The 18,896-nt window shown below is 40.1% G+C and overlaps 1 protein-coding gene across 1 annotated transcript in view; it reads left to right on the top strand.

The window, feature by feature from the left end:
• TENM2 (teneurin transmembrane protein 2) overlaps nucleotides 1-18,896 on the top strand; it is a 1,791,425-nt gene that overhangs the window by 636,221 nt on the left and 1,136,308 nt on the right. The gene's annotated exons all lie outside the window — the stretch shown is intronic.

Raw genomic sequence — 18,896 nt, 5'->3', positions numbered from 1 at the left:
AGTAAAAACAGAGATCATTGATTAATTTTCTTTCTTAATTTTCCCTTTTTATACTTTCTTGTATTTTCTAAAATAAATAAAAGTGTTGCTTCTGTAGGTCAGACTCCCTTATTAAAGAAGGGAAAAGAGAGAGAGAAAGGTAAAGGGAAAAGAATGATAATGAGAAAGAAGGGGAAAAAAGGGAAGAAAGATGGTGGGGGAGAGAAAAAGTTTAATTGAGCCATAAAAAAATGTGAGGATTTATAAAATCCAGAAAAAGAGAATCTGTCATTCTTAAATAATCATGGGAAGAGGTTCATATCTACAGTGAGGAGTGAGTGGATAATGTAAAGTTTTTACATCCCAGTGTTGTTGTTGTTTTTTTGCTGTAGATGTTACATTCTCTGTATTTGCTGTTCTTCAAGATTATTATAAGGACTTAGAAAACAAGTGGTGATTGACTGGAACTAAAAGAAATAAGAAGTAATGGCCTGAAATGTGTGTGTGTTGGTGAGGGGGGAGGGTAAGTTAGATAATATAAAATAAAATTAATGGTAGGTCAATTAGACAACAGAATAATTTCCCATGGAAAATAATTGAAGCAGTAGCATACAAGCTATTCAAAATGAGAAGAGATAAATCAGTGAGAAGATTAATGTGGACAAACCACAGAGGAGCGAGATGGACCAGAGGTGAGAAAATCCGCCAGGCTCTCCAGATGAAATGAGTGCACAGATTTCCTGGAGCAGATGCCAGAAGATTCTTGCCCCTTACTGCAGGAATTAGAAACGCATGGACATCCTCAGTGGAATCCCATTTAGAATTGCCAGTCTTAATTCTAGAATTCAGAGGGGCCACATTTCCAGCATTGGGCACCATATGCTGCAGTGATAGAAGTTACTAGCATGCCAGGGCCATGGAAGCCTTGGGTCCTAGTTTGAGGGCATTACTTCAGAGAGAATGGGACAGTCACCCAGGGAGAACTAGATCTTCTTCACATGAGAGGCCTAATTGCTGGAAACTTTCTTCAGAATCTCAAACCTTGTTCCAAGTAGAGCGTTCAGTAACCCTGTTTGCACTGCACACGTGAACAACTGTGATCTGAACAACAGAACCCCTGCATATCTTACGGATGAAGGCTGGGAGCTTCCTCCTCAGAAAGATCTGAAAGCTGATCCAAGGATTAGCTGTTGGTCTTTAACCTCTCACTCATATCTAAGAGACTTAGTCTTTTTCATCTGTTAAATGGAGGAAATCGTATGTTTTCTCTGCCACTTTGGTATGATGATGAAACAGTAAGGAAATCATACAGGGCCTGGGCTATCTTTGACTAAATGTATTTCCTCCTTTTGCTTCCAATGCCAATTATTCCTCTTTCTAGTTTCTACCCCTACATTAAATACAAATGTTGGTCTTCCATTGTTGTATCAGATTTACCTACAGATACAGCCTCCTTTTGAATTGCAAAGTGTTATAGAGGATGGGTAAGAATTTTTTTTTTTAATCATCCTCCACAAACCTCTCATCTAAGATGTCATATTAGTTTTCTACTACTGCTTAAAATAATCACAAATTTAGGAGCTTAGGACACTACCTACTGACTATCTCACAGTTGCCATGGGTCAGTTGTCTGAATATAGTGTAGTTAAGGTTATCTGTTTTTAGAGTCTCACATGGCTGAAATCGAAGTGTCACCAGGGTGTATTCCTTTCTGCAACTCAGAACAAGAGTTCACTTCCAAGCTCATCCAAGTGGTTGGTGGAATTTAGTTCCTTGTGAAGTTTCCATTTCCTTGGCACCTGGCCCACCTCATCTCAAGCTAATGACAGTGTCTTGAATCCTGCTCGTGTTTTGAGTCTCTCCAGCTTCCTCTTCTTCCACTGCTTTGACTTTCGCTTCTGCTCTCTGTCAAGAGAAGCTCTGCTTTAAAAGCCTCATATGATTACATTGGACCTACCTGGATAATCCAAAATAGTCTTGCTATTTTAAGGTCAAATGATGAGTAATCTTAACTACTCAGTAATCTTGATTACTCAGTTCAGTCACTCAGTCATGTCCGACTCTTTGCAACCCCATGAACTGCATCTCACCAGGCCTCCCTGTCCATCACCAACTCCCAGAGTTCACTCAAATGCATGTCCATTGAGTCAGTGATGCCATCCAGCCATCTCATCCTCTGTCGTCCCCTTCTCCTCCTGCCCCCAATCCCTCCCAGAATCAGGGTCTTTTCCAGTGAGTCAACTCTTCGCATGAGGTGGCCAAAGTATTGGAGTTTCAGCTTTAGCATCATTCCTTCCAATGAACACCCAGGATGGATCTTTATGATGGACTTGTTGGATCTCCTTGCAGTCCAAGGGATTCTCAAGAGTCTTCTCCAACACCACAGTTCAAAAGCATCAATTCTTCAGCTCTCAGTTTTCTTTATAGTCCAACTCTCACATCCATACATGACTACTGGAAAAACTATAGCCTTGACTAGATGGACCTTTGTTGGCAAAGTAATGTCTCTGCTTTTGAATATGCTATCTAGGTTGGTCATAGCTTTTCTTCCAAGAAGTAAGCATCTTTTTAATTTCATGGCTGCAGTCACCATTTGCAGTGATTTTGGGGCCCCCCAAAATAAAATCGGCCACTATTTCCACTGTTTCCCCATCTATTTGCCATGAAGTGATGGGACCAGATGCCATGATCTTAGTTTTCTGACTGTTGAGCTTTAAGCCAACTTTTTCACTCTCCTCTTTTCACTTTCATCAAGAGGCTCTTTAGTTGTTCTTCACTTTCTGCCATAAGGATGATGTCATCTGCATATCTGAGGTTATTGATATTTCTCCCATCAATCTTGATTCCAGCTTGTGCTTCATCCAGCCCAGCGTTTCTCATGATGAAGTTTCTCATAACTTATATACACTGTATATAAGTTAAATAAGCAGGGTGACAATATACAGCCTTGAGGTACTCCTTTCCTTATTTGGAACCAGTCTGTTGTTCCATGTCCAGTTCTAACTGTTGTTTCCTGACCTGCATACAGATTTCTCAAGAAGCAGGACAAGTGGTCTGGTATTCCCATTTCTTTAAGAATTAGCCTATGAGATGAGTGCAATTGTGTGGTAGTTTGAGCATTTTTTGGCATTGCCTTTCTTTGGGGTTGGAATGAAAACCCCATGTCCAAGATCAGGAGCGATGGCTGTGCTTTGCCGGAGTGGCTGTGAGCAGATCCCCCTCACTCCAAGAGCAGAGAAACCCCAGCAAGACGGTAGGCACTGGAGCGGCGGCTGCACAGCACTGGAGCAGCTGTGAGGAGATGCCTTATGTCCAAGGGCAAAGGAGAAGCCCCAGCAAGACCATAGGAGGGGCAAATTCACATCTAGAATCAAACCCCATTCCCGCCAGAGATGCTCAGAGGGCTCAAACAAACCTTGTGTGCACCAGGTCCTAGGGACCCCACAGAGACTGAGACAAAACTGTGATTGAGTGTCTCCTGAGGAAGTACGGGTCAGAAGTGGACTGCTGCAGGGGTAGGGGCTCTGGGTGCAGCAGACTTGGGTATGGCATAAGCCCTCCTGGAGGAGGTTGCCAGTAACCCCACCATAGAGCTGCTAGAACTTACATGGGACTGGGAAATAGACTCTTGGAGGGCACAAACAGAACCTTGTGCACCAGGACCCAGGAGAAAGGAGCAGTGACCCCACAAGAGACTGACTCACACTTGCCTGGGAGTGTCCAGGCGTCTCCAGCAGAGGCGTGGGTCGGTGGTGGCCTGCTGCAGGGCTAGGGTCACTGAGTGTAGCAGTATATGCATGGGATCTTTTGAAGGAGGTCGCCTCTGTTTGTTACCTCCACCATAGTTTGGCCCCAGGTAAGTAGGAGGGAGGGAACACAGCTCCACCCATCAACAGAAAATTGGATTAAAGATTTACTGAGCATGGCCCATCAGAACAAGACCCAGTTTTCCCCTCAGTCAGTCTCTCCTATGAGGAAGCTTCCATAAACCTCTTATCCTTCTCCATCAGAGGGCAGACAGGCTGAAAACAAAAATCACAGAAAACTAATTACATGTGCAGAGCTCCTTTTCCCACATAACATTCATTGGCATGAGACCTATGTGTAAAGGTCATGGGCAGCAAAATTCTGCCCACAGCAGATGTTTACCCAACCCAAAATTCAGTCTCAAACTTTGTCTTACTCAAAACTGAACTCATCATCATTCCTGATACCTTCAAAAATGTTTCTGCTTTTGTGGTCTAAGTTTCTTCTTCTCCTGGCCCCTTTTATCACGGTACCTATGGCATCTTTTTATTTGTCTGCCTGCCTAATCTTACTATGAAACGTTCCATGTGGGTAGACAATATGAGCTGTTAGCTTTGGGATCCTCAAAGCCTGTCACAGTTCTGGATACAGTGCTTGAGGAGTGAATGTTCTAATCCATACTAGAGAGACCTGGGCATACCTGAAATCCCATGACAGATTATTTAAGCAGATTATGTATCATGAGCAAACACCTGACTTAGAATTTTAGCTTTGGCCATTGAGTTATCTTACATCTATGTGTCACTTAATCTATTTAGATGACAGTTTTTCTCTTCTGTAAAATGAAGTATTAAAATAAGTTGATGTTTATCAATCTTTTCATTATAATCACAGACTTATTTTTATCTCTCAGTGGACTTAGGTTTAAAAATATATTGAATACCAAGGTATATTTATTCAGTAGTAAATAAATTCTCCCCATGCCTATCTGTCAAAATCATGTGTTAAAGTACATATTGTCAAAACCACTTGATTAGCAGTGACTGTAACTAATGTTACTGTGACCTGATATAATTATTGCCACATCAAAAAAAAACAAAAAAGAATCATCATCTTGAAGGAATAAGTAAGGTATAAGGAAGGGCACTAGAGGAAGGTTTCAAATAAGGTAATTTTGTATTAGAAATTGAAAGTATATGTCAGGATATTGGTAATTAGATTATAATATTAAAAAAAAACTCAAATGATTTTGAAGCCCCCCTGGGAACTTGCAATATCTGATGGTTTGATCAGATTGAATGATTTGATGGTTTGATGTTGAATGATCTTAAAGTTTATTCCAGTGCTAAATTTTATTCTGCCTTCTCTTTTCTCTTGGTGGGATATTGGTGGGACTTCTCCATGGTTTGGGGATCTTTGCAGTATTACACATAGTTGGTGCAGTGTTGAATTCAGATCCATCAAGGAAGTTCACAAACACATGGAGTTAGGCTGAAGCAGGACAGAGAACACACAGGCCAGCTGCTGAGCTCCCACCAAATATTCTCTTAAGAGATACAGGCCTGGTGATGTCAGATCTTCTGATCTTACAGTGAGTTGGAAATCTGGATTTTATTTATGTTACAAAAGGACTGTGTTTTTAAATATCATCAAGGAACATAAGGAACTCAGCTTTTTAAAATCCTGTATGAACCATAAAAAATATATATCTACAGGCCAAGTGAGGTCCATACACGGCCATTTTGCAGTCAGACATGGCGTTAGATGATTGGGGCCCCACAGGCCCAGCAATTCTTTCAAGCTTTCTCTGGGCCGGGTTTTCTTCTCCATCACTGACCAGTCCACTCTGTGGTGCTTTCATTTCACTACAGTGAAACAAGGTAGCATGCACGAGGGTTCTTTCTAACATGCAAAGTGACTACTGAGGGGTATACGTATTTAAGTCTTTCATTGTGTGTAAAAAGGAAGTAATGTAGTTTTAAATTTGGAGTCAACCTATGAGAGATACATTCTAAGGAAGGACCTAAGATACGTCTAAGGGGTGTGTGTGTGTGTGTGTGAGAGAGAGAGTGTGTGAGTGAATGCTCTCACATACAAATGAGAGAGAGAAGGGTGAGGAGAGAGAGAGGAAAGGAAAGAGAAAGAAATGATTTGATATGCAAGTTATGCTATGTCATCTCTGATATTCATGGCAAGTAAACATTCATTCATTGCAACAATATGATAGAAACTGATGGAACTTAATGCCTGTTTAATCATTCTAAGCTAATAGTAGATGGTTGAGTCTTTAGAAGCTTCAAGTAAAACACTCTGAAGTACCACATCCTGGGGAGAAAGGAATTGAATAGCCTCATAAATTTGAACTGCTAACTTAGAAGTGAGAAGTGCTATCAAATCAATAACCCAGGCATGCACCGAAGAACACCAGAACCACATGGACATAATTAATATTTTCTTAAGGCATAGAGAATGTGCATATTACCTTCAGATTTAGACTGCCAAGTCCATTTATTTTGGTATAGTGGCATGAATTAGAAATCTTTTAAACATTTTCATTTAAGAAAATGTAAAGTTAACAGGGATCTGGCTTAGCTTCACTTAATAAGACTAGTGTTTTAGCCGAGTTAATGAGGACTTTGATATTTTCCCATGTCTGGGTTTGTCTGTATTTCTGAGGTAGCTCTCTGCCCAAGAACATTGCTCCTGACATCCAAACACACATCAGATCATACCAACAGTTAGTGGAACATGTTACCTCTTGCTTACATTTTAGAAGCTGCTTCATTTTTGCTTTTTTGTTCTTTTCATATGAGTGGTTAGAATGAGAACAGATCTGCTCCATGGAGGTTTCTCTCAGCCTTGGGTAGGAGGGAACAGTGAATATGGTAGTTCCTAGCTTTCTGGGAAAGACAGCTAGAAGACTCAGGAAGCCACACTTGTTCCACAAAAGTTTCTTCCTAACGCCTCATGTTTCTTCTTGTTCGGTTCTCAGTAGGCCTTCATACTGTCTTAGCACCTTGGGCAAGTCTTCCTTAAGTCCTTCAAGTTTCCTTTTCCTTATGTGTCAATTGAGAATAACCATAATACTCTACTTCATAGGACTGTTATGAGGAATAGATGAGGGCATGCCAGTGAAAAGCACAGCTTTCTTGGAAGATAGAAAGCACTCAATAAGTGTTAGTTATTTTTCGTAATATTGTTATTCCTCACTTTATATTGACTAAGTAGTTGAAGTTTCTAATTTAAGGCAGCTAATGATTTGTTTTTATAGCATTTCTTGCTTTGGTAATCCACTTGTTTTCCTCATATAATTCACTCAATTCTGTTGAAATGCCAGAATTTGAAATGCACTTTCTTCAGGGCTAATTCCAACTGCTAAAAGGAGAAAGAGGGGAGAAAAAAAAAAAATATATATATATGTATATGTATATTTGGGTGAATAATGCCTGATACTAATAAGCCTCAATAAATGTATTCTTCTCTTATTAAATTATATCAGCTGTTAGTGGCCACTGAATTAGTATAGTATTTAGTCACACACAACTTTATGCCTTATATTTTGCCTACCTGGTATATTGTAAACTTCTGGGAGTAGGAAACCATGCCTTAGTGTTTTAAACTCCATGCAGTGAATTACACAGAGCTATAAATACAATGTCATGTCCAACTCTTTGTGACCCCATGGACTGTAGCCTACCAGGCTTCTCCATCCATGGGATTTTCCAGGCAAGAGTACTGGAGTGGGTTGCCATTTCCTTCTCTAGGGTATCTTCCTGACCCAGGGATTGAAACCGGGTCTCCTGCATTGCAGGCAGATGCTTTACCCTCTGAGCCACCAGGGAAGCCCCAGAAATATAATAGACTCAAATAAAATTAATGGCTAAATTTATCCCATTTCATTTGACAACTCAGTAAATTAGATATTATTGTTACTACGACTCCTGTTTTTACCCAATGTCAAACAGAGATGTAGAGATGTAACTTATCAGAGACCATGTAGTCTGCAGTGGTTGATAGAGGACTGGTACTGAACAATTGAGATCCGAGTCCATTTCTAACCACCTGACTGCTTTATTCTGAGAGGTGAGATGAACGAATGCATGCATGAAGAATGCAATTGTAGTCTGTATGGCAGTTCTAAATATTAGAGTGTTCACCCTACCTAAAAAGAAAGCAAGCTTCCTTTTCCTAAATTAATACTCATTCTTGAACTGCCAAATCTCTTTGTACCTTCAATGCCTTTTTAAAATAAATACCTGCATCACACACCTTTTTCTATCAACTTGGAGCAGTATAGTTCACAGCTCATTTCAATTTTGTAACTGTTGAACAAATACCACACGAAAAATTGTTTGCTCAATACTGTAGAAGAAAAGATGTAAATGAAAAGGTCTTGTCCTCCCTTCAGGAGATTCAGTTCAGTTCAGTTCAGTCTCTCAGTCGTGTCTGACTCTTTGCAAGCAAATAAGTAAATAATGACAAAACAAAGTAGTGTGATACATGATGGATACACAGATAACTATGACAACTTTGTGAAAGGGGGAGACTCAAGGGAGAATCCAAGAAGGTCTTTGAGCTTTCAAGCCTTTAAGATTCAACCTTTGGTCTCTCTTTTGAAATAATTTCATCACCTGATTTATTTCTTCTTCAAAAATAGTATTTTCTTCATAATTTCCCTTTTGTTGTACAGAGTACTGTGAAAATTTTTATAAGTGTTGATAAAATGAGATGCTTTGATCATCATCTGTTATTGAGATACACATGTGGACTCAAGAGAATAAACTTTGATAATGCATTTGGATCTAAAAGATGCAGTTCAGTTCAGTCGCTCAGTCATGTCCGACTCTTTGCGACCCCATGAATCGCAGCATGCCAGGCCTCCCTCTCCATCACCAACTCCTGGAGTTCACTCAAGCTCACATCCATCCAGTCAGTGGTGCCATCCAGCCATCTCATCCTCTGTCGTCCCCTTCTCCTCCTGCCCCCAATCCCTCCCAGCATCAGGGTCTTTTCCAGTGAGTCAACTCTTCGCATGAGGTGGCCAAAGTACTGGAATTTCAGCTTTAGCATCAGTCCTTCCAATGAACACCCAGGATGGATCTTCTTTAGGATGGACTGGTTGGATCTCCTTGCAGTCCAGGGGACTCTCACGAGTCTTCTCCAACACCACAGTTCAAAAGCATCAATTCTTCAGCACTCAGCCTTCTTCACAGTCGAACTGTCACATCCATACATGAGCACTAGAAAAACCATAGCCTTGACTAGACGGACCTTTGTTGGCAAAGTAATATCTGTTTTTCAATATGCTATCTAGGTTGGTCATAACTTTCCTTCCAAGGAGTAAGCATCTTTTAATTTCATGGCTGCAGTCACCATCTGCAGTGATTTTGGAGTCCAGAAAAATAAAGTCTGACACTGTTTCCACTGTTTCCCCATCTATTTCCCATGAAATGATGGGACCAGATGCCATGATCTTCGTTTTCTGAATGTTGAGCTTTAAGCCAACTTTTGCACTCTCCACTTTCACTTTCATCAAGAGGCTTTTGAGTGCCTCTTCACTTTCTGCCATAAGGGTGGTGTCATCTGCATATCTGAGGTTATTGATATTTCTCCCGGCAATCTTGATTCCAGCTTGTGCTTCTTCCAGCCCAGCGTTTCTCATGATGTACTCTGCATATAAGTTAAATAAGCAGAGTGACAATATACAGCCTTGATGTACTCCTTTTCCTATTTGGAACCAGTCTGTTGTTCCATGTCCAGTTCTAACTGTTGCTTCCTGACCTGCATATAGGTTTCTCAAGAGGCAGATCAGGTGGTCTGGTATTCCCATCTCTTTCAGAATTTTCCACAGTTGATTGTGATCCACACAGTCAAAGGCTTTGGCATAGTCAATAAAGCAGAAATAGATGTTTTCCTGGAACTCTCTAGCTTTTTCGATGATCCAGCGGATGTTTGGCAATTTGATCTCTGGTTCCTCTGCCTTTTCTAAAACCAGCTTGAATGTCTGGAAGTTTGCGGTTCACATATTGCTGAAGCCTGGCTTGGCGAATTTTGAGCATTACTTTACTAGAGTGTGAGATGAGTGCAATTGTGCAGTAGTTTGAGAATTCTTTGGCATTGCCTTTCTTTGGTATTGGAATGAAAACTGACTTTTTCCAGTCCTGTGGCCTCTTTGAGTAACTGATACTAAAATGTTTCCTTAAAATTAATATATTTATCATTTGCAATTCTTTGTTGAAACATGCTTGGCTAAGGAATGTGTTTTCCTCTTTCTTTCACCAGTGTGATAGCATGAATGAATGAAGTCGCTCAGTCGTGTCCGACTCTTTGCAACCCCATGGGCTGTAGCCTAACAGGCTCCTCTGTCCATGGGATTTTCCAGGCAAGAATACTGGAGTGGGTTGCCATTTCCTTCTCCAGGAGATCTTTGCAACCCAGGGACTGAACCCATGTCTCCCACGTTGTAGGCAGACGCTTTACCATCTGAGCCACCAGGGAAGTCCTAAGTGTGATAGCATAACAAGAACTGATTTTTGTTTCTTTGTTTGTTTTTGCATCCAAAGCTACAGTAATAAATTACCCCATATTCCAAAGACTATAATCCCAGGGGATAGTGTGTGCACCTCAATATTTACTACCTTGCGAGAAAATGATTTTATTATTGGCAACCCTGTCCATAGACTACCTGGTTAGGATGATTAAAAGATGACAGTGTTTTTCTCAGTGATATAATGTTAGCTGACATTGATGATACATCATTGTATTTTAACTACATATGTCAAATATAATATATTGATTGATTATATGTTATCATTCCAATCCCAAAGAAAGGCAATGCCAAAGAATTCTCAAACTACCATACAATTGCACTCATCTCACACACTGGTAAAGTAATGCTCAAAATTCTCCAAGCCAGGCTTCAGCAATATGTGAACCGCAAACTTCCAGACATTCAAGCTGGTTTTAGAAAAGGCAGAGGAACCAGAGATCAAATTGCCAACATCCGCTGGATCATGGAAAAAGCAAGAGAGTTCCAGAAAAACATCTATTTCTGCTTTATTGACTATGCCAAAGCCTTTGACTGTGTGGATCACAAGAAACTGTGGAAAATTCTGAAAGAGATGGGAATACCAGACCACCTGATCTGCCTCTTGAGAAATTTGTATGCAGGTCAGGAAGCAACAGTTAGAACTGGACATGGAACAACAGACTGGTTCCAAATAGGAAAAGGAGTACATCAAGGCTGTATATTGTCACTCTGCTTATTTAACTTATATGCAGAGTACATCATGAGAAATGCTGGATTGGAAGAAACACAAACTGGAATCAAGATTGCCGGGAGAAATATCAATAACCTCAGATATGCAGATGACACCACCCTTATGGCAGAAAGTGAAGAGGCACTCAAAAGCCTCTTGATGAAAGTGAAAGTGGAGAGTACAAAAGTTGGCTTAAAGCTCAACATTCAGAAAATGAAGATCATGGCATCTGGTCCCATTACTTCATGGGAAATAGATGGGGAAACAGTGGAAACAGTGTCAGACTTTATTTTTCTGGACTCCAAAATCACTGCAGATGGTGACTGCAGCCATGAAATTAAAAGATGCTTACTCCTTGGAAGGAAAGTTATGACCAACCTAGATAGCATATTCAAAAGCAGAGACATTACTTTGCCAACAAAGGTTCATCTAGTCAAGGCTATCGTTTTTCCTGTGGTCATATATGGATGTGAGAGTTGGACTGTGAAGAAGGCTGAGCGCCGAAGAATTGATACTTTTGAACTGTGGTGTTGGAGAAGACCCTTGAGAGTCCCTTGGACTGCAAGGAGATCCAAGCAGTCCATTCTGAAGGAGATCAGCCCTGGGATTTCTTTGGAAGGAATGATGCTAAAGCTGAAACTCCAATACTTTGGCCACCTCATGAGAAGAATTGACTCATTGGAAAAGACTGATGCTGGGAGGGATTGGGGGCAGGAGGAGAAGGGGACGACAGAGGATGAGATGGCTGGATGGCATTACTGACTCAATGGACGTGAGTTTGAGTGAACTCTGACAGTTAGTGATGGACAGGGAGGCCTGGCGTGCTGCGATTCATGGGGTCGCAAAGAGTCGGACACGACTGAGTGACTGATCTGATCTGATATAAGTTATCATTTGACATCACTTTAAGAGCTTTACATGCTTGATCTCATTTTCCCCCTAAAAAGTTATAAAGAAACTTCTGTGGAAGTAAATTTTATTAATAACCCCATTTTACAGATGACAAAATAAAGGTTATGGAAGCAATGTCTTCAAACCCCAAATTCTTAACTTCTAAATGCATAGCACTTTCCCACCAGAAGTCGTTATAATAGTTTTAAGACATTTATGTCTCATTGGTACCCCAACTTCTCTTGGTTTGAGCAGAGTAGAGAAGATATCTTTTAGTTTAGGGGCTTTATAACCAGGAAGAATGTATTAGAAATTATTCAAGTGGAGTAGATGAGCAAGAAAAGATACGGCTCAAGTAAAAGATTTTTCTTGAAAAGCTTCTGCTGATAGCAAACCTGCGGCAGCAGCTGCAGGTGAAAAGGATTCTTCTCTCACCAGGAGCAGCAGCAGCCGCAGCCGCCGCCCTGCCATTCTCTGGGTCTCTGTTCATTAGTAGTCAAGGTTTTCATTGTGCTCAGCAAAACAGTCACAGAAAATAAATGTGCTGCACAGATGGGCCCATAGAAAATCTACTTGATGTATTCTTGAAAATTCACAGCTAAATGACTTTGAAGAGACGGGGGTTATTGTGTCCATGATTAAAATGAGGTGTGGCACGAATCTTTCAGATACAACCCTTTCCCTGTAGAGCTTTTTAAGACAGATAAGGTGCGAAGTGGTCACTGGCCTCTGGCTCCAGGACGTACCATGGGTTATGGAACCATTCCCCTGATGAAGTACATTTCGAGTATATCTGCTTTTTTTTTTTTTTTTTTTTTTAATTTTATTTTATTTTTAAACTTAACATAACTGTATTAGATTTGCCAAATATCAAAATGAATCCGCCACAGGTACACATGTGTTCCCCATCCTGAACCCTCCTCCCTCCTCCCTCCCCATTCCATCCCTCTGGGTCGTCCCAGTGCACCAGCCCCAAGCATCCAGTATCGTGCATCGAACCTGGACTGGCAACTCATTTCATACATGATATTTTACATGTTTCAATGCCATTCTCCCAAATCTTCCCACCCTCTCCCTCTCCCACAGAGTCCATAAGACTGTTCTATACATCAGTGTCTCTTTTGCTGTCTCGTACACAGGGTTATTGTTACCATCTTTCTAAATTCCATATATATGCGTTAGTATACTGTATTGGTGTTTTTCTTTCTGGCTTACTTCACTCTGTATAATAGGCTCCAGTTTCATCCACCTCATTAGAACTGATTCAAATGTATTCTTTTTAATGGCTGAATAATACTCCATTGTGTATATGTACCACAGCTTTCTTATCCATTCATCTGCTGATGGACATCTAGGTTGCTTCCATGTCCTGGCTATTATAAACAGTGCTGCGATGAACATTGGGGTACTCGTATCTCTTTCCCTTCTGGTTTCCTCAGTGTGTATGCCCAGAAGTGGGATTGCTGGATCATAAGGCATGTCTATTTCCAGTTTTTTAAGGAATCTCCACACTGTTCTCCATAGTGGCTGTACTAGTTTGCATTCCCACCAACAGTGTAAGAGGGTTCCCTTTTCTCCACACCCTCTCCAGCATTTATTACTTGTAGACTTTTGGATCGCAGCCATTCTGACTGGTGTGAAATGGTACCTCATCGTGGTTTTGATCTGCATTTCTCTGATAATGAGTGATGTTGAGCATCTTTTCATGTGTTTGTTAGCCATCTGTATGTCTTCTTTGGAGAAATGTCTATTTAGTTCTTTGGCCCATTTTTTGATTGGGTCATTTATTTTTCTGGAGTTGAGCTGTAGGAGTTGCTTGTATATCCTCGAGATTAGTTGTTTGTCAGTTGCTTCATTTGCTATTATCTTCTCCCATTCTGAAGGCTGTCTTTTCACCTTGCTAATAGTTTCCTTTGATGTGCAGAAGCTTTTAAGGTTAATTAGGTCCCGTATATCTGCTTTGTATGGCGTTAAACTTGAAGAACTTAATAAAATAAATTGGCTTCATTTTATATAAGCAAAAGCCTTTCATTTGAGGATTTTTCAGCTTAGATTTTCAAAAGGTAGCAGTGTTAGATCAGTATTTCTTTGGACCACCTGTATCACTCACACCAGCATTTTCTGATTGTTAATCTGGTTGCTTGTCAAAATTGCACTCTATCCTGTATGTACATGGGAGTAGAAACCAGAAGTCTTCATTTTCTGTAGTACCCCAGGTTATTGTGCTGACTAGTATGTCACTTTTTATGTGAACTTAAAATAGTACAATTTAAATATAATGAAATACATATTATATGCAATATTTGAGATAATGTGATATCCTTATGTTAGAGAAAATTGTAGCTGGGCTTTCCAATTTTAAAGAAGACTGAGCAGATGAATTACATGCTTTACCATCAGTGATGCTAGTTTAGTTGGTAATTTCAAATGCCTTTTTTTGCATAAGTGAACCACATTGTCTTTTTACTTATAAATAATGTTGATCATTATTGCTATGTCGTTATGTTCACGGTTGCTATGTAATTTGCGTGTTACAACTATGCCATTTGATATTTATCAAATGGTAATGCTGTCTCTCATCTTGGAAATTTCTTAAGAGCCTTAACATTGGAAAGGAAGTTATATACTATGATTATTTTGTAAAGAATATCTAACCACCAATGAACCCTGTTTTCTTTATTTGAGCAGTGGCCTCTATGAAATACTAGCAAAAATATTGAGAAAATTAAATTTGAAAATAAACCACAAATACTACTAATGATTAAAGAATCTATATTCCTATTGGAAAACTTACCTTGAATAGTGTGTTTTGATGTATGTGGGTCTTCAAGAGTTACAAATTGGATAAAAATGATCCACTGATAGGTTAGAATTTGAGAACCACTGTAAAGCTGGTGACTAATTTTTTTTGCTGAGTTTGCCACTGACTGACCTTTTTTTTTTTAAACAAGCATCATTTGGATAGAAGTGGAATAACAGGCTTACTATTCTAGCAAATAAACATCAGAATGAAGGGATGCAAGATCACAGTGTTTGGGGAAGCCATTCACATTGTAGTCTAGGTGGATGGTGTGTCTTTGTTGGGCAAAGCTGTGGCCTGAAAAAGTGTTCATAAATGTTTAACAGCTTATTCTGGGATCAAGGGAGTCCCAGTCTGTAGTATTTGCCATTTCTTATGATGCCAGTACTTCCACCATGACCAACTTCAAGCTACCAACCTAAACATCAATCAGATAATCCAATTCCAGAAAATTTAACAGTCAGCATTTCTGAGTTAATGCCAGTTGGCTGCAATATACCCTTCCCTGAAGGGACCTATAGGTGTGAGAAAACAAGATTAATCCTTTTGTCAGCTAATGATTATAATTCAGAACCTGACATCATTTCTTATATTTTAAAGGCACAAAATACAAGGCCCACCTCTTTCATAATGGGCCTGCTTTTTTTTCTTGACTATAAATCAGTATAAATGTCACCATATTCTATTTGGATATGTAACCAGTGTTCTCCAGCTATCTTTATTTCTCTAGAGCAGAAGAAAATTGCATGTGGAGCTTCCAATTAAGTAGACTTGACATTTTGATTTGATTAGTAATAATTGACCTTGGGGTTGGCTTGGAGATTGGCGTTAGGTATGGTATCACAGGAGCAGCGAAGGAAGACTGAGGGGCCTATTGATTGAATACCATGAATTCACTGAAGTTGACTTAGTAGCAGGCAGATTTACCTTATCACATAGACATAGATCTTAGCTAGGGGATTTTCTCTATTTTGCCTTGTGCTATAACTTTAGCAGTGCGTTTTCTTTTTTCTTTGTTTTTTTTTTTTAAGTCCCCTCCCTTGCCAATCTCCTGGTCCGGAATATATTTGTGCCTTTTTTTTTTTTTTTTAAAGATTATTTATACAATTCTCTCTAGAAATGCTTCATCTTCTAGAATATGATGGAGCAGAGAGGAGCATTGCCTTTCTGAGAAATCCCTTTCCTCATTGCATCTTCACATCCATCTTGTACTATCCTTCAAGATGCAGTTCAAATAGTACCTCCTCCTTCCAGATCAGTCTAGCTAAACACCATCTCAGTCTAGCTAAACACCATCTCACCCTGCTGTGGACTTACTTAGCGGTGGCCCAGAACTCTCACTACATGGAAATCACTGAAGATGCTTTTGAAAAACAATGTTTAGGAGCCACTAGGGATCAGAATTCGGAGAAGGCAATGGCACCCCACTCCAGTACTCTTGCCTAGAAAATCCCATGGACGGAGGAGCCTGGTAGGCTGCAGTCCCTGGGGTCGCGAAGAGTCAGACACGACTGAACAACTTCGCTTTCACTTTTCACTTTCATGCTTTGGAGAAGGAAATGGCAACCCACTCCAGTGTTCTTGCCTGGAGAATCCCAGGGACAGGGGAGCCTGGTGGGCTGCCGTCTCTGGGGTCGCACAGAGTTAGACACGACTGAAGTGACTTAGCAACAGCAGCAGCAGGGATCAGAATTAATTGATCTAGGGTAGGATGCGGATATTGGCATATTTTCCAGAAGTACTTTTGATGACCCTAATAGCAGCCAGAGTCGAGAACTACTATTCTATAGTATAATAGTTTTTTCCACAACTCAAAAGCAGTTCAGACTCCATAAAGTACATAGAAGTAAGGCTGGCTCTTTAGGTTGAAAAGAGCTTGTATGTTCAACTAAAGGTGGCATACAGCTCCCAGGGAGTAACCATACTGATTCTGCACCCTACTGAAAGGGAAATCATTGCAATAAGAACTTGAGAAAACTCAGAGATCTTTTCCTAGGATCTTGAGTAATCTTGGAACTGAAATCCATTAAAGGAAAAATGTTGTCCAATGACTCACATTGAAAAGAAAATACTTGAAGCCTCAAGAGGTTTACCCAGTATCCCAAGTGACTTTCCCAAGATCATGTAATCTATGGTCAAAGAGCCAAAAAATGAGCTCATAGTTTTAGAATGTATACACTGACTGGGCCAAATCATTTTACATGTATAGTTGACCCTGGGAAAACATGCCAGGTTAGAGGTACTAATCTTCTGCATAGTTGAAAATCCAGGAATAACTTTTACTGGCCCTCCATAGGTGCCATTCCTCTGCATCTATGGGTTCAACCCAACCACAGATTGTCTAGACCTTCAGTATTTACTACTGAAAAAATCCATGTACAAGTGGACTTGCACAGTTCAAGCCCATATTGTTCACGGGTCTACTGTATTAACTATGTTTAAATATATTTTTTCCTTTGTATTACCTAGTAGTTATCTATGGTATTGATATACCATGGTTGGCTTATCTTTAATTTTTGTAAACAACTTTACTGATTAAAGAAACATATATATATCATAAGAGTTCACTGGTATAAAGTGTGTAGTTCAATGATACCTACAGAGTATATCTTTACAGTGGTACGACTATGACCATAAGCTAATTTTGCATGCATACTTGCTAAGTCACTTCAGTAGTGTCTGACTCTGAGACCCCATGGACTATAGCCTGCCAGGCTTCTCTGTCCATGGGATTCTCCAGGCAAGAATACTGGAGTGGGTTGCCATAACCTCCTCCAGCGGATCTTCTTGACCCAGGGATTGAACCTGCATGTCTTATCTCCTGTATCGGCAGGTGGGTTTCTTACCACTAGCACCACCAGAGAGACCCCCATAGCTAATTTTAGTATGCTTATTACCTAAGAAGGAAAACATGCACCATTAAGCCTCACAGCAGTCATAAAAAATTCTGTTTTACTTTAGTTAGTGATAGGACTAAGAGAGAGATTAAGCAGCTTGCTCATTGTCACACTTGTCGCTAAAGGTAAAGCCAGAATAAAATAAAATAAAATCTCAGGTGGGCAGAGTCCAAGGTCCACAGTAAGAGCTGCAGCCAGTCCAGTGTTCTGGTCACTCCATCTGTGGAGGGGGATCAGTTTAGATAAAAAGTAAATGGAGAGGTTTTTTCCATTGCAAATCATCTGTGGGAAAAGGATCATATGTGTGTGTGTGTGTGTGTGCACGCAGGTGCATGTACATGCATGCACTCAGTCATGTCCGACTCTAACCCCATGGACTGTAGCCTACCAGGCTCTTCTGTCTGTGGAATTCTTCAGGCAAGATTACTGGAGTGAGTTGCCATTTTCTTCTCCAGAGGATCTTCCCAACCCAGGGATCGAACCTATGTCTCCTGCATTCAGGCAGATTCTTTACTACTGAGCCACCAGGGAAGCCCCAGGGAAAGGATCTTACTAGAAAGAAAGAGGAACAGAGACAAGTCTCAGAGTTTTCCAGTCTACCCTGGAGTCATGCCCTGTCCCATGGAATCATTTTGTCCAGGCGGCTCTGTGCCCTCCTGCAAGCCTGGGACCTATATTCTGCCTTGCCTATCTGCTATTTTTCCCTTCTACAATGTACTGTCCTTGAGGATGAGGACCATGAGTTGTTGCATTTGTCTCTTTCATCATACCTAATGCTATCCTTAGCACATGTAATAGTTCTTCATAGATACTTGGGGCGAATGAATGAATGATTCCTGGAAATGCTGCAATATGGCATCCAGACAGCAGGTATTCTAGATTATTTTCCCATCATTAAAAGATTATTGGTGAAAGATGCCTTAAATGATATATCTATAATGTCAGGCATAACAGAAAAATAGAATTTGGTTTTATCTAAAAAATGCATTCTCTGGTAAATTATTGATATTGCCTAATATGGTCATTTTAAAAATCCATAGCATATATGCTTAGATTTATGCTATTTTAAGTTCTTTTTGAAAAATACTGACCTTCAAGTGGTAAAAGCTTTGTCATGCCTTCTTAATGACTTTCTAAGAAAGAACTGCGAGTTCCTAATGTATTTTACTCATAATTATACCTTAGGATGGTGTTTAGAAAAGTAGGTGGCCTGAGTCACAGATTCGAATGGAATCCTTTGGAGTTTTAATTACACAGCACTGCCATCTAGCATCAACCACACACTTTATTTTTGTTTTTTGGTTTTTTTTTTCTTTTTTTCTT

This window comes from Bubalus bubalis, chromosome 9 (assembly GCF_019923935.1).
Source record: "Bubalus bubalis isolate 160015118507 breed Murrah chromosome 9, NDDB_SH_1, whole genome shotgun sequence".
Taxonomy (NCBI): Eukaryota; Metazoa; Chordata; class Mammalia; order Artiodactyla; family Bovidae; genus Bubalus; species Bubalus bubalis.
This window is presented reverse-complemented; position numbering and strand designations above follow the sequence as displayed.